General features: G+C 42.0%; 1 long non-coding RNA gene across 1 annotated transcript in view; it reads right to left on the bottom strand.

The window, feature by feature from the left end:
• The window catches only part of LOC141278012 (uncharacterized), a 241,627-nt gene that overhangs the window by 104,259 nt on the left and 120,659 nt on the right, over positions 1 to 16,709 (bottom strand). The window contains exons 4-5 of the long non-coding RNA XR_012330093.1: positions 6,672 to 6,775; positions 3,866 to 4,016 (exon numbers count right to left, since the gene is read on the bottom strand). This is a non-coding gene — a long non-coding RNA (uncharacterized lncRNA). The remainder of the gene's footprint in view (positions 1 to 3,865; positions 4,017 to 6,671; positions 6,776 to 16,709) is intronic.

Below are 16,709 nucleotides of genomic sequence, written 5' to 3'. Positions count from 1 at the left end.
GTCTGTCTTCCTTTCTTCTCCTTGCCTTAGGTATTGTCCTGAAAATGAAGGGAAAACAAAATACTAAAAGGACCAGATTACAAGAATGAACTACAAAGGCAAATTTTACTTTAGCAATATTCCTGCCAGAGAGAATTATTACAGTCTAGTGCCTCTTAGTCATTTTCAAGTACATGTATCAAGTCCCCAAACAGAACGTGTACAAAAATGAAACCTATGAGATTCAACTCTTATCAATCAGTTTTAGCTAAATTACACTGTGATAACAAGCAACCCTCAAAAATCTTGGTATCCTACAACAGCAGAGGTTTATTTCTCACTCAGTTTGTATTTTCAACATGAGTCAGCTGTGGCTCTGTTCCATGAATCTTCAAGTCAAGGTCCAGACTGATAGAGGAAACCCCTAACTAGAATATTTATCATCTTTTGGGGAGAGGAAAAGGCAGCCAAATCACAGACCATGCAATGATTCTTAAAGTTTGTATTCAGAAGTGAAACGTAATTTTCACTCATTAACCATTTCACTTCATTGCAGTGCACATAGCCAAGCCTGATATCAAAGGAGCAGGTAGCGATATACAGTCCTTCCTTACGGGGACAGCAGCAAATATTTTGAACAATAGAATCTACCACGGTAATTTACATTAATGCCACAGAGGTAAATTATTCCACCATCCTCAAAGTAGAAGTAACATCACATTTCTTTGTATATCACCAATGAAATGATGCCCCAAATGCATGGTTTTGGACTTTCCACCAATCTGGGTACATAGGCTCCTTGAGCTTGGTCTGTTTCTATTTATGTAAAATCTGCAATGATAAAAGAAGACATAGCCCAGCTGCAAAAGGTGCAACTCCCAGGAGCAACGGCTATAACAACTGTGGGATGCAACCTCTCTGTCTAGCACTATTTATTAGTCTAGTGTCTTACACAACCAGCTGGTCATTTTGTGTCTAGCATGGTCCATTCAAAGTCAGACAATTCTGCTATCAGCTTCACTCTCTTTATGCAAGCTTATACATAGGGGATATTAAAACTATGTCACAAAACACTTAATATCCAGCTTACAGATACACAGGTAGCCAAACACTCTTGTGATATAGCCACCTCTAAGGTGCTGGTTTCAAGCAGGCTTAAGTCTACCAGTTTACCTATATAATGTGGTACTGTAGTGTGATTTTTTTTCCCCCAATCTGAGGAACTCAATATCACAGCAAGAGTAGGGATGCACTCCTTGCAGCACTATTCCTTTCTGTTTCTGGAAATATACCTCTTAATTTTCAATGAGGCTTGTAGTAGATACTGTGCTGTACCAGCTTCAGGACCAAGGCACTCATTCCCACAGCAACAAGGTGTGTTGGCTACTGAAGGCTCACAGCTGTGCCCCATCCAGGTTGCCCTTGACTGAAGAAAGCTACAAATATTGCTTCTCCCTAAGGGCAATCCACATCCAATCATTTGTTGCTGTGCTGATACAAAAGATTGTCCCCTTCATCACCTAAATTGGGAAACCACCGAAGGGCCTAGTTTTAGAGTTCCCCACAATATTGGCCAAAGCTGCTGTTGCAACTGCATCGCAGTTCAGGTTCTCCCTCAGCTCAATTCTACATTCATTGTTCCCTCAAAGATATTGATCCAGAGATCATACACAAACGTATGAAAATACTGATGTCTCAGAGTCTGTTTCCCAGGGAACCTGATCTGCAGTGGTTGGTCTGGAAATGATCCTACAAATCAGGCTCTCAAATGGATTTTGGAGTTGAATCACTAGGAAAGAGGAGGCCATTATTGGTAGGAGGAGTATAGACAGCCCCTGGCTTGCTGTAATGACGCAATTGTTCAAGAACTCTTATGGGTGATAAACTGGAATGGACTTTCAGTAGAAGGGAATGCACTGTCGGGTGCAACACACAAGGCAGCTGAGAAGTACAGGGAAAGTAGTTATTACCAAGAGTACGGAATTGGCTGGCCGTTGCTGAGTGTACCCAACGCACTAAAGAAAGCAGTGAGACGCTAAGTATCATTAATCACCAATTTAAGGCAAAACTGGAAAGCCAGAGGCCCTTGTTGGCAACATATAAAGAGACTCGTACCACCTGAAGGCAGAGAGCAGAAAAAACAAAGGATTGGGCCCAGGTCTCAATTATAATAAAAGAGTAGAAGAGCTCCAAAGGGGGTTGAATTCTCAGCCTCAGCAACTCTTCTATTGCTAAGAGAGTATATCTTAAAAGCTCTCAACACATGAAAAAAAGCTGTTACCATGTGAGGTGATGGATATTAAGTAAACTTCCTGCGGTGATCATTTCACAATATATACATACATCAAATCATTATGTTGTACACCTAGAACGAATATTACACGTCAATTACATCTCAATTTAAAAAAAGAAAAGAAATGTCTTCTACTTCAAGAACAGGCTCTTGAGAAATAGTCAATCCTGCAGCAGGAAGAAACACCAACCCAAGTGCAATCCTCAAAGAATGGTCATATTACATTAAATTTATCAAGTTATCTTGCTATATTATATTTCATTTCAGCACAACACGGACAGAGAAATATATCCATGGAGATAAATTAATTAGGAAAATCCAAAAGAGAAACCTGAGCTTTGAAACAAAAATAAATATACCAGCAGTAGTCAAAGTCTGTTGGTTAGTTGAGGACTCAAACACCACTATATAAGCTAAATGAAATTGCCCTAACTCTCGGTTTATTTTTTGAATAATTGACTAGAGTTAGTAGTGTAACCGTAGGACAAAAACACACGTAACCTTTAAATGCATATGCCTCAGGTTACAAAATGTAATGGATTAGAGTATGAACATGTAACTCTAATCAGTCCTAAGTGTATTGGGGAAGGAGGGAGAGCAGGGAAAGGAGGAGGGAGAGGGACAAATAGATTTAGTATTTCTCAGTTTCTTCCCCAAAGATATAAGACACCCCTCATCCCATCTCCTTGGGAGATGTGCCTTGGTATCTCAACAGGACCGTCCAATGCTTTTCTATGTTTCTTGCTCTCTCTCTGTCCAAGTTTTTCTCGTTCTTCAAACCTCACGAGTAGCTGGCTAGGAAGAAGGTTATCTTTTCCCCTAATGGAAAAGATTAGCATCTCAGTGATAAGTTTTCCCATCCCTTTCCTTTCTATTTCCAAACTAGGGAACTCCTTTACAGAGTCAACTTGTTTTTCAGCCCAGACCACAATTGTTTTGTCTCTTATATCTTCCTTCTAGAACTTAGAATATTTTTTCAGGAAGAATGGTAATTATTATATTTTCCTTATACATTTTACTTTCCTTTTGTTGTAAGCTACGTTCTCCGAGAAGCAGACCCTGAGTGAGATTAGTACTCAGGATGTTTTATTAGGGCAGGGGTCCCCAACCCCCAGGCCGTGGACCAGTAGCAATCCGAGGCCTGTTAGGAGCCAGGCCGCACACCAGGAGGTGAGCGGCGGGTCAGCAAGCGAAGCTTCATCTGCCTCTCCCCGTCGCTCCCATTACCGCCTGAACCATCGCCGCCCACCCCTGTCCCGTGGAAAAATTGTCTTCCACGAAACCAATCCCTGGCGCCAAAAAGGTTGGGGACCGCTGTATTAGGGAGTGCCCTTAGGATCAATGCAGGTAGAAGGAAGGGGAAGAGAGCTAAAGTGAGCAGAAGTCAAGCTATAACACCAACCCAACAGCCTCAGGCAGCTAGAGTTCTGGAGGGAACTCGGGCAGGGCAAACCCGTCAGAGTTTTCTCATGTTGGGTTAAAGTGGCTGGACCTTTATATTCCCACCTTGATTAGTCATCGAACATAGTCCAACTATACAGTTAGGATTCTATACAGAAAGAGAGGAAGATTAACTTGAAAAAATTGGCTTACGCAGTTGTAGAGGCCTGGTAAGTCCGAGATCTGCAGGGTAGGCAGCAAGACGGAGACGCAGGGAAGCGTTGCAGTTGGAGTCCAAAGGCAGTTTGCTGCAAGCCGCTCTCCTCTTCCAGGGCCATCAGCCTTTTTCTATTAAGGCCTTCAGCTGATTGGATTAAACCCGCCCACATTATGGAGGACATGCTCTCCACAAAGTCTACAGATTTAAATGCTAATCTCTCTAAAAAGATACCTTCACAGAAACATCTAGAATAAAGTTTGACCAAATATCTGGGTCTCATGGTCTAGCCAAGTTGACACATACTTTTAACCATCACACCACCCAGAAAGGCATGATCTTGAGAAAGATGTCTCTACAGCTGAGGCAACCTATGAAGGGGCTGACAGCTGAAAGCAGTCTGCTGATAGCATGCCTCGCAGCTGGGGCAATGAATCCTTTCTTGAAATGGAATCTGAGCCACACCCTTCTGTGTTCTGGTTCATTAAATGTATTCAACAATTAAAGTTGCAGTTTAGAAGCTTATTCAATACGTTTCAAAGCAAAGGTTAATAAATATATATTAAGATACAGTCATGGAGGATACATACGTCTTTTTTGTTCAAAAGAAATGAATAAGTAAGGGTGTTTTAAATATCTGAAGTCATTATTTATATATGCAGTAAACCACATGCAGGGTCTACACTGTCTAAGCTACACAGATTAGTTACCATCACTCATCCAGGGAGCCTCCCTCAGAGTTAGCTTATATCCCTTATCCCTTTCAGAGCCTGACGTGGTGCTCTATTTAAGGTGACTGTAGTGGAGGAGGGGCAAACAAACAACTTACAGAAACTTATCCTGTGACTTAAGCAATTACTCGATAACATTTCCTGGAACAACTGATAAGTATTATTCAAGGATAACGTGTCAGGACTCAGAACAGAAGCACAAATACACAGAGATCTCAGTTTCTATCTCCCTCGTTTTTTGTTTCTCTCCAGGTTCTAGTAGGCTTTACACCAGATGTGAGAGGCCATCAAACCAGGAGCTGGGTGGATGGATAAAGACTGATTGAAGTGGAAGAATGATCACTTGAGATGTGCCTCCCCCGATCTCCCCCACCTGCTGGAACTGATTCCATTGGAGGAGTCACCTGTCCTGCAAACTCAGCTAATGAAATTTGCGTGGAAGTGATTCCTCTCTCGCCTTGGCCACACTGACTAGCTCAGGAATCGGCATGTGATGCAGAATGAGACAATGAAATATTTACGGAAGTTTCTGGGAAAAAGGGAGGGAGAAACTGTGTGGTGAGAGGTGAGATTGTTGCAGCCACCCTGAATATGAAGTGGGATGACAGAGAAGAGCCTTTTTGTCAAGGACTAAGCCTCCGGATTAAAATACACTTAAAGTTAGTTCTACCTCTGAGTTTTTCAGTTATGTAAATCTGTGAATTTTCTTTTTGGTACTTTCTGTGAGGTATATCACACACACACAAAAGAAAGCATAAAATTCATGTGAGGTTTAAAGACAATAATAAAGCAAACAGCAAGGTAACCACCAATCAAGGCAAGAAATTGAATATTGCCAGCATCTCAGAAGGCACCTGTATACTCTCGCCCCGCCCCCCGCCCCCAGAGGTAACTGCCTGCCTGGATGTTGTGATAATCGTTTCTCCTCTGTACCACATAGTTTCTGTTTATCCTCCAGATGTACTATCCAACCTTCACCTTGCTCTATACCCCAAGAGAAATAAATTTGTGTATTACATTAACAGATCTTCTTGTCCTCTGGTTTTCAGTTGAATGTGACCAAGGGGAAGTAGTGAAGGAAAATTAGAACATGGGAGGAGAAACCAGGGAGTTTCTTTGTTACCCGCTATAGGACAGTGTCTGGCAGCAGCTATGTCTCTTCTTGGAAGTTCCTGCCAGGCATAGCCCTTCCCTTCGTGGTCCCCATGACATCATGGTTCTAGCCTCTACCAGAGGACTCCAGCGACTAGGGTCTCATAATACTGCCCCCTCCCCACATCTCTCCAGCCTAAGGAGTTCCTGTTGTTTCTAATCTCTGGTAAAATCCACCATCCCCTCTTTGGTTTCTCAACTCCTCTTCACATGTGCAATTATTTCCCTGTATTTAATTCCCTGTATTGAAATACTTAGAATTGTTTTTTCCTGTCTAGTCTACGAGATTAAGAGCAATAAAAGGTTAGCCACATTATCAGCCAAAGGGAAAGCTTTGAACATTTCACCAACTGTGGTTGTTGATAAGGGTAAGAAAGTTTCTTCATAGGTTTTTTAAAAGTTTTTATCATGCTGAAATCTATGATAGTATTTTTCTATACCTACTGAGATTATCTCATGATTTTTTTCTCCTTTAATCTGTTAATGTGGTCAAGTTACATTAATATTCTGTTTTCTCAATCTGATCCTCCCCAAAAGCAGACTCTGCTACAATGAGAAGTAAAATCAGGACGCGGTTTTTCATTTTCTTCTGTGCTTAGTTGCCCACACACACACCCTTTTTTTTCCTGTGAGCTTGTCATTTAACTTGAAAATTTTCTTGTAGGAATTTTTTCAGCACACAAGGATAAAGGGACATTCATCCAGAGATTTGGATTTTCTTCTGCCAATCCTGTACTACTTGTTGGATCACTAAAGTGACGCAAATTTAAGCTAAAAATTCACTTGATGGCCAACCTATTGTTGAAACTTCTCAGGGCCTTTTACCTCCCTGCCTTGCTCACTCATCACGAAGGTAAATTTTCCTACAGGGCCCTGGGGGTAGAGATTTAGAACATATTTAATTCTGGATCACCCTTACTCTGAAGAATGGCCTTTGGAGTCCCAGCGTGGAGGGAGGGTCTCCCACGAGGTGTCCCATCTTGGGGAAATGCTGCACTTTGTCTTCTGAGGTCCCTGACAAAGCTGAAAAACAAACAAACACAACACAACACAGGTTTGGTGAATGTTCTTTGAACAAAACAAGACTTAACACTCAATTTACCTTTCTAGGTTCCTACTCTCTTTGATATTGGCCTTATAATTCTGTTAGGGGAACCACTGACTGAAACAGCCCACCCTGGCCAGGCACCCCAGTAACCACTTTGATGAGTTATCTTATGACAGGAGGTCCTGGTAAGGAATGCAGACCAACAAGCCACCACCAACTGGAAGAATTTGGCAAAGGTCAAAAGGAGAGAGGAGATGCCAGTCCGTATGTCCACCAACCTCCTAGAATCCTCCTTGCCGGAATCCATCTTGGCTGAGCGATGCACACGCCACCAAGAAGGACCCTGAAACAGAATGACTGGCCAGAGGCAACGGGGAAGCTGAACCCATCACCATTAAACCCGTGGCATTCAACCCACCATTCCAGCCACGTGGCAGAGCAGTCCTCCTGGGTTCCTTTACACTGCTGCTCTCCACCCGGGTGCCCCATCCCAATAAAGTCTCCTGCTTTGTCAGCACGTGTGTCTCCTACGACAATTCATTTCCGAGTGTTAGACAAGAGCCCACGCTCGGGCCCTGGAAGGGGTCCCCTTCCTGCAACAATGCCTCACCATCTTAGCATCTCTTCAATACTTTTCAGAATAGTTTTTATTTAACATAGCATTTTTGTTTTAAGAGCAAAGGTCAGTTCAAATACCTAAATATCCATATTATCAGAAATGGAATTCTACTCCCTTTTGTTAAAAGCCAACTTGAATTAGGTTTTCTGTCACTTGCACATGAAAAAGTCCTAATAATTAAGAGGGAGATGTGGCTTTCCATGCATCAAAATGATGTACTAAATGACCGGTTAAGTGTAGAGGAGGTAGTGTCACTGCATCGTCCTTTGTCACTTTGCTCCTTGAAATAAACCTTCTCAGAACTTGTGGTACATTATTTCTCTAGTGTATCCTATGCACATGTTTATATCACCCTATGGGTATTACTGGGTGACATTAAATCATGGTTTCTATCCATCCATGTATGCTATAAGGGCCCTCAGGACATGGACCAGACTCATCCATTTATGATTCAGTCAACAAATATCCGTTGTGTCTTGTACAGACACTAAAAATACAATGGCAAACAAAGCAGCCAAGATTCCTGTCTTCATGTGCCTCACATGAAAGTGGGTGAGACAGATACCAATAAAATAATCAAATAACAAAATGTATGAAAAGACATGGTGCTATGAGAGTATATAATGAGGGAAAGGGTCCTGGCAAGTAAGTCAGGAAAGGCTTTTGAGGAAACAATAATTGAAGCTGTTAGCTTCTGTGGAAAACATTACTGACTTTTCAAGGCATTAAGAATTATTAGGGAGAAATTTTTTTCTGTTAATTTTAAATTCTTCATTTAAAAATAACTGTGAACATGATGGCTTGTAGGCTGATTAATTTGAAATTCGATCAAGTAAATTGTTTTAAACCTTGTCCATTCCAGTGAACTCTGTATGGGATGCTTTTTAACCACAGGGTCCTGTCCTAAATTTAAGCATTCATCTCACACAAAATGTCAAGTGCATTTCCCTAGTACTAATTCTTTCAAATTCTAACACCTTTCCCCCAGAACTATCACTATTGTAAAGCAAACTAAGGCCATCACCATCAAATACTTAAACTGTATATTAAAGATGTCATCCCGTTTGTCCGTGTTATCCTAGTGTCTGTTATTTCAGACGAGGTACAACTGGCCACAGATTATTTGCCAGCTAAGCTTGACAAAATGGCTCAATTGAATAACTCAAGGCATCTTTGCTTCCTCAAACATGAGACACTAATATGAGGTAAGCATTATTTTCTGGACACGTTGTTTTCAGTGAAGTGTTTAAGATTTATAGGGTCATTTTTTGTGATTATTTCTGATGTTTCCTGACTACATTTACCATTTTCAGAACTCAAAGCAGCAGCTCCAAGTCACTAAATCATGCCTGGACCTCTCATAATTCATTCTAGCAGGATACTAACTGAACCAGAACCGTTCTGTGTTGCCATCTGCAAAGCAAGGTCTGGGAAGTGGAAAACTTTTAGCATTTGATCCAAAGTAGGGCAACTCAATTTTTTATAAAAGTCACCTTGAATTTTCAATCCCCCAATACATCTATTTCTCTTCACTTCACCCAACTCTTTGTAATCTGCAGAAATTCATTTTTAAGGGATGCATTTTAAAATAAAGGAACATTCTAACTAAACACTGTAGTAATCATTTCACAATACATGTAAGTCAAATCATGATGCGGTATACCTTAAACTTATACAGTGCTGTATCTCGATTATATCTCAATAAAAATGGGGGGAAAATGGGGGAAAAAAGGGCTTCCCTGGTGGCGCAGTGGTTGGGAGTCCGCCTGCCGATGCGGGGGACACGGGTTCGTGCCCCGGTCCGGGAAGATCCCACATGTCGCGGAGCGAGTGGGCCCGTGAGCCACGGCCGCTGAGCCTGCGCGTCCCGAGCCTGTGCTCCGCAACGGGAGAGGCCACAACGGTGAGAGGCCCACATACCAACAAAAAAAAAAAAGGGGGGGGGGGGAGATGAGAGCTGACAGATAAGTAAAAGTAAGCCAGGTAAAGAGGGAGGCAATAAGTATCATAGGCAGAGGAAACGCTATGTGCAAAGATCAGGATTTGAGAAAGAATGCAGCATCCATTCTAGACACTATTTATTGCCTCATCAACATCCATTTAGCCTTTTCTTACTCTGCATATGATTTCAATGTTGTTCAGATATCCGAATCCATCTCTGGATACTCAGGAGAATTTGAATAGTTTAAGCTAATTAGTGTGTGGCATTTCCTTGGCGACTATTATTTGTTCAGCCCAATAAAATTTAAAGGGAAAGACCTAGTCCATGCCTCAAGGAGAGATTTTCCTCTCTCTTTCCTGCTGGATGTGATCCAAAAAAGCTTGTAACCCTTATTTCCATCGGCAATCCTGTTGCTACAGCAGGCTTAACATGAAGCCAAACTGTGGAGAGCTTAGCACAAAACAGAAATACATTCAAGTATTTCATAATAAAAATAGAGGAACATTCGAAGTATCACAAGTTTGTATTTTGTTCATATTAGGCCAATAGGCTTAAAAATGTAATTTGACTACATCGAGATTTAATTCCCAATGTGAATATTCTATTAAGAACATGTTCATATTATGTTAGACACGTAGCATACAGTACAGTTACAAATAAACAATTCTGCAATATTGCCAGCTGCCTAAAAGTTAAACAAGCAAGTCAAGGAAACAATCTGTTCACACATCATATTGTATTTAATCACATTAATTTAAAATGACTCTTGATGATTTTGATAGTTAAGCTGATGGTGATGTTTATTTTTTCCATTTCTTCATTAATGCCATATTTGTATAGTATTAGACAATAATTTGTCAAGGTGCTGGAATACATTTTATTGAAAATAGTGTAAATATCTTTGTCAATTATAAAAAACATTTGTATTATAAAACTGTTTGTCACATAATCTGAGAAAGTTTTCAAAGCTATTGTTCAGTAATTTCTTTCTTTCTTTTTTTTTTTTTTTGCGGTATGTGGGCCTCTCACTGTTGTGGCCTCTCCCGTCGTGGAGCACAGGCTCCGGACGCGCAGGCTCAGCGGCCATGGCTCACGGGTCCAGCCACTACGTGGCATGTGAGATCTTCCCGGACCGGGGCACGAACCCGTGTCCCCTGCATCGGCAGGTGGACTCTCAACCACTGAGCCACCAGGGAAGCCCTGTGCACACCTTTTGACCTGAGTATCATTTCATAAAGTGGGGTAGCAGGGAAAGGCCATAAGTGTGCTCACCAAGGAGCATAGTAGGGCTGACACTGGAGACTAAATCTGACTTAAATGAACTTGGATGAGGGCAACAGAGTGGCAGCAAGGGCAAAGCAAGTACAGCAGAGAGCTGGGCAATCGTTGGTCCCAGAGATCCTTGCCAACACAGAGAACACCAGGAAACACAAGCATCAGATCATACATGCCAACAGCAATGCAGGGGCTGTTTTGAGAAAGCCACCCAAGCACAGGACTTAGAGCAATGGGAGCGAGGCAAAGGATGGAGATGGTGTGAACCGGCTGCAGGGAGCAGAGAGGGGCTAAGGGAGGGGGTGGTGGAAGGTAGGCAAGTTCAAGGAACTCGGCCATCCACTGGCCTCACAACAAGGCCTGGGTCTTAAGCAGGATTTTCAAGCAGAAATCATAAGTGGGAAACAGACAGAGCCCGGTAGAATATGTGCCTTGTTGCTCCCCTAACTTCAACATTTCTTGAGTCTTTTTCTCCTGGCTTCCCAGAACTGGGAGTTGAACACAAGGTTTCTGGTTGGTTGGATATATTTGGCTACGTAAATGTACTCAGCTTGTTTATAATTCACAGGCTTGCCACATTTCTGTTAAGCATCAAATCATTCTTAAAAGATTTGCTTTCACAGGTCTCTCAGTCAGCATAATTAGCTGAACACCTGTTATGTATACTGAGCTGTGACCTAGGTGTTACAGTGTGAAACAGAGGAAATAAAGATACAAACAAATGTGTCCTGTACCCCACTCAGACCCTCCCCATCAACCATAAACACATATGAAAGTGACAAGAAAATACAGCCAAGGAAACAGGAAGGGAAATGTAAACTCTTCACTATATAGCATTTTCTTTTCTTTTTTTTTTTTTTTTTTTTTTTTGCAGTACGCGGGCCTCTCACTGTTGTGGCCTCTCCCACTGCAGAGCACAGGCTCCAGACGTGCAGGCTCAGCAGCCATGGCTCACGGGCCCAGCCGCTCCACGGCATGTGGGATCTTCCCGGACCAGGACACGAACCCGTGTCCCCTGCATCTGCAGGCGGACTCTCAACCACTGCGCCACCAGGGAAGCCCCAATATAGCACTTTCTTTAAGATGCTAGTGGCCCTGGGCTACTGCCAAGGTCATCCAGAGATTAGCACCACCATGGGTCTGAGGATCCTCAGCTGACTCTCATGCTGCTGAAAAGCAGAAAACACTTGACTGTGTTCCCTGGAGTTCTGGATGCCCTAAAACCAAAGCCATTTTCCTCACAGAAGAGCAAGGATGCATTCTCTCTCCCAAATGAGTTGTACTTTTCCTTGCAGGAGCCAAAGCAGTGTTATTTATGCCCCAAATCTCTGAGCTGTTGATGTGAAGCAACATTCCATTTTTACGACAACCCACCTTTTCTTTCACAGAACTCCTGGTCAAGGGCAAATGAATGGTTGCCAGGACAGAATCCCACTGGTGACTCAAGACTGGTTACTGGGTCAACCTTGTCTAATTCTCTTTTCCTTTGAGATGAGGGTTTCTTCCCGGGAGGCTCCCATGTCACTCATGTAATAAATTCAGGTAGGCGTGCTTCCCCAGTTATGCTCAGATGTCTGGACACAATTTATGCACAAGCTGTACCTACCACTCCCCACTCAACACCACAATAAGAAAGGTTAGAAGTGGAGGTGTCTGCCACTTAGTTTCGCCGTCAAGTTCATCAAGATGTACAAACATTGTTAACTGCAAATAACCTAGAGAAAGTTGAAGGCAGAGAATATATAAGAGTGACTAAATGAGTTAACTTCATATTTATACAAGGGCCTAGTGGCTAGTCACTTTCTGATTCTTTAAGAAGATGTCTATATCTCCTCACCTCCCTTGAATTTTCTCATTCCTCCTAAATCCAGCAGGAGAGCCATTGGCTTTGTCGCTCTCGTTCTCAAAAGACTTCTTTCTTGCCTTTGACATAGTTACTCATTTCCTAATCAGTTTTTGAACGGATTTTCCACATCAGCAGTGAGATACTGTATCCCTTGAAAAGACATGCCCTCCTTTAAATCACTCTCTCCAGTGCTTCTCAAACTCTAGCATCCATCAGAGTCACCTGTGGGACTTAGGAAAACACAGATTGTTGGGCCCCATCCCCAGTTTCTGATTGAGTGGGTCTGGGGTGGGGCCTGAGAATCTGTATTTCTAACACATTTCCAAGTGATGCTGAGGCTGCTGGTCCAGGCACCACACCTTGAGAATGGCTGCTCTAAACCAACATCCAGCCCCTTTGTATTCATGAGCTAAGTGGAATGTTACGATGAGCTTGCAAACAGCATCGAGGAGCCATCAAAAGGCAGATGCTAGAGTGGTGTGTTTTTGTTCCCCTCAGAAAGTGTCTCACCTTGAGCCGGTACTTCCTAAAGCACCATCTCCACTTTCCTACCACATTTTTTATATCCCGGCTTTCACGATGAGCATTAGAATAGGATGTTTCTGTAGCCTTTTCAGATACTCACCCAGTTATCACGCCTCTTCATCTGCTGAACCCAGTGGCTTGAGAAATCTCTAAAACAAAACTTTAGTGCTGTTTCCAACTAGCTGTACAAAACATAAAATAGGAGATTGCAGGAGCAGCCAGACTAAGTAGCCTTAGTGCGTCTGCAAGGCCAAGATGCCTAATTGCACTACCATAGTTACAGTCACCCTTGAGTTCTCCTCACACATAAGCAGTTGCACAGAGAGAGTTCTTAAAAGACTGCTTGTAAAAACGTTATGGGCTCAGACTTGGCCTCCATCAACTCATCCTAGCAGGCATGACTTTGAACATAAATTTTAAAAACCCATTTAGTCTCTGGGCAATTGTAAGCATCAGTTGAAATAAACATTTTAAAAATACAAAAATGTTTATTTTCCAAGCAGCAGATATTTATGTTTTGCGCTAGTCCAATTAAACCAAAATGTTAACGACATAAATGTAATCATTCAGTGAGCTGGGGCTAAAACTCAATGGAGGAACAATTACAAGCTGCTCTTTTGTTGAAGGCCCTTGTTCTAACTAACCTGGAGAATAGACTTAGTGCTTGAACTACACGAATCTAGACTTTCTTCACTTCTTCATCAGGAGAAGGTAATAACTCAGAGTTGAGAAACCCTAGCATGATAGGAAGTCATGTATTTATAAAGCTTCATGTAGGTTGGAAATCAAAAAAAGAGGCCAGGAATGTGAAAGAACAGCATGCAATCCCTTTACCTGCAGCAGCCCTCTTTACTGGGACAGGATTTACAGATGCTGTAGATGCTTTTGCAGATGCTAGTTTGAGGTTTTCCAAAAGATCCTTTTTCTTTCAGCATCCTCTCTAAAACTGTAGCTGAGTCAAAGACTAACAAATTGTTCAGTATTCAACAATATTTATCTAGCACCTGCTATGTGCCAAGTACTTAAAAATACACATGTTAACACTTGTTAACACTTAATTCAAATGTGTTTAAAATTTCCTCTGTTCTCCTAAGATTTTAGCACCAGAAGAGGCTTTCTGGGCAAATCTACAACAAGAGCTAGACTCCACACATGCTGTTACTTGGGACAAATCAACCAGCCTCTGGTCTCAAGTTTCCTCAACTGAAGAAAGACCAGCTGTATCATGCCAGTGGTTCTCAAACTTTAGCAGTCATCAGAATCACCTGGAGGACTTGTCAAAACACAGATTGCTGAGCTCCACCCCCAAGTTTCTGATTCTGGAAGTCTGGGGTGGGGCTCAGAAATTTGCATTTTTAACAAGTTCCCAGGTGATGCTGCTGCTGCTGGTCCAGGGGTCATAATTTGACTAGAGTTTAATGATTACTGTCTAAAAGTTTTCTGTCTTGCCAGGTTGCCCCTTGCCGGGTCCAAGACCAGGCTTTTTCTGGAAGTTTTTTTTTTTTTTTGGTCTGTGGCTGTTTGTATTTCTGGGTTGCCAGTATCTTCAGCTGTAAGGCTATACATGAAGCTAGGAGAAAACTAAGGGAATTCATCACTGTGCTATTCCTTAGGGTCCTAAGGCCCGTCTGCCTTCTTTTTCTGTTTTGCAGAGTCTTATGTTTGCTTTATACAAAGTGTCCAAGGTGCTTAGGTGTACTTACCAGGAGAAATAGGAGAAAATGGGATACATGCCTCTATTCCATAATCCCAGAAACAGAAGTCTCTGGTCCACATTTTGAGAACCACTATATCAGATGATATCTCACATCCCTTCCAACTCTACACTCTATAATTATGATTTTTAAAAGTGTCCTCATGAATTCATAAGACACATGGCAGAGCATATACTGAGCAACATAGAGAAGAGATAGGGCTGGCCCTTTGGACCTCTGTCTTTTCTTTTGTTCTAATTAGCTACCAATTAGCACTACCAGGTGTGAGGTCTGGGGAATCCTCAGCTAACTCTCAGCTACCAAGGTTCTCCTACCACACCTGTTCAGACCACGCCTCCAAGTAAGTATTCTGGGTTCTACAATTTGCTAACCTAGGACCCATTCTCTGGGGCCTCCCTCTGTGCCAGAACTAGTCTGTCAAATCTTTCTCTATGTGGTACTGGTGAGGAAATGGCCATCTGCTTCCAAGATTTTCCCTTTTACAGGGACTTTATTCTTTTCTTAACTCAGAGGAGAGGTTGGTGGTGATTTCAGATACTTTGAACCATCCTCGTCAAGTTGGCATCACTTCTTCCCTGGTTGTCCACAGTCGCTTTCCAACTGCTCTTCTTCTGTACATTCTTGCCCCTTGAAACCTCCTTTCAACATGGAAACCTGAGTGATCTTGCCAAAATGAAGTACTCATGGCTTGCTTAGTTTTAATTACTTCTTCAGCTCTTAAAACAAATAGTGAAATACTTGGTATGTCCAGTGTGGCCCTGCGTGGCCCAGGACCTGCCCACTTCCAGCCCCTTCTCTCACTTCTCCCCTTCTCTGTTCCCTGCACTTAGTCACAATGACCTGCTCTGGTCTCCTCAACAACCTTCTTTGGTTCCATACACCTTCCTACCACTGGGCTTTAGCTCTTGCTGCTCATTCTCCCTGAAATACTCTCTCTATTCAGCTAGTTAATTCCTACTCATCCTCCTGCAGGTGTCAACTCAAATCTTTCCCTGATTTGAGGGAAATCAAAAGACCTGGTCACATCCTGCTGCTGCTCATTTATAGCACTGTTTCTTTTCCTTCATAGCAAATATGATCAAATAATCACAAAATCTCTTTTAGTTATTTATTTTTGCACCATTATATCACCAACACCTGCCACAACGCCTGGTGCATGAGATAAGTACAATAAATCTCTCTTGAATATTTGAGCAGGAGAGACTTCCCCCAAAATATCACATCTTAGTCGTTAAATGTTGCAAAAAAATAATTTGTTTCACTTCAATCAATAGTGCCCAGCATTGAGTGCTTTTTCAAACACATTGAAGGAGATAGAAGATTTTCATATTTCATGTGTTAAAAGAACTAGCAAAGTGTTCAAATACTCAACATAGTAGAGTTTTGCCATTCAGAAGGCCTCTGTCTGGGGACTTTGGCTAATCCCTCAATACATGAAAAATCCCATAGCATTTTATTTACTCCACAAAAGTGTGGTTCAACAATGACAAATAAGCCTTTACCTTCTAATGCTTCAATGAAATGACTGTTGAGCCTCCTGACTTTAAGTCACGTTAGCAAAGAGACTCAGTCATGAGTTTCCTAAGCATATCCTCGACCCCTGAGATAACTGCTCATTCAGCATTCACTGAAGTTTTCTCTTATTTGATAAGCCTAACCAAAGCACACATTGAAATCTTACAAATCACTTTTATTGTTCCACAGAGTGCATATTGTAAACTTGCTCTGGTCATGGACAGAATAATAGCTAGAAATCATTTGGGATAAATTAAACATAGAGTGTTGAATTCAATTAAGAACCATCACTTTCTTTGACCTTGTCTAGAGTCACAAATACCATAAGATGAAGAGGTGTCCACCAAGGGCCTCACAGGTGCAGAATCTTGACAAACTGCAAACCTCAGATTAAATCATAATTAAAATGTGAACAAGATCCCAGTTCATCTACTTAAGTATAGTTTGAACAAACCATACAACATTAGTTAGA

The sequence above is a fragment of the Tursiops truncatus genome, chromosome 2 (genome assembly GCF_011762595.2).
Source record: "Tursiops truncatus isolate mTurTru1 chromosome 2, mTurTru1.mat.Y, whole genome shotgun sequence".
NCBI classification, from domain to species: Eukaryota; Metazoa; Chordata; class Mammalia; order Artiodactyla; family Delphinidae; genus Tursiops; species Tursiops truncatus.
The sequence above is the reverse complement of the archived record's forward strand: the minus strand, read 5'-3'. Positions and strand labels throughout refer to the sequence as shown.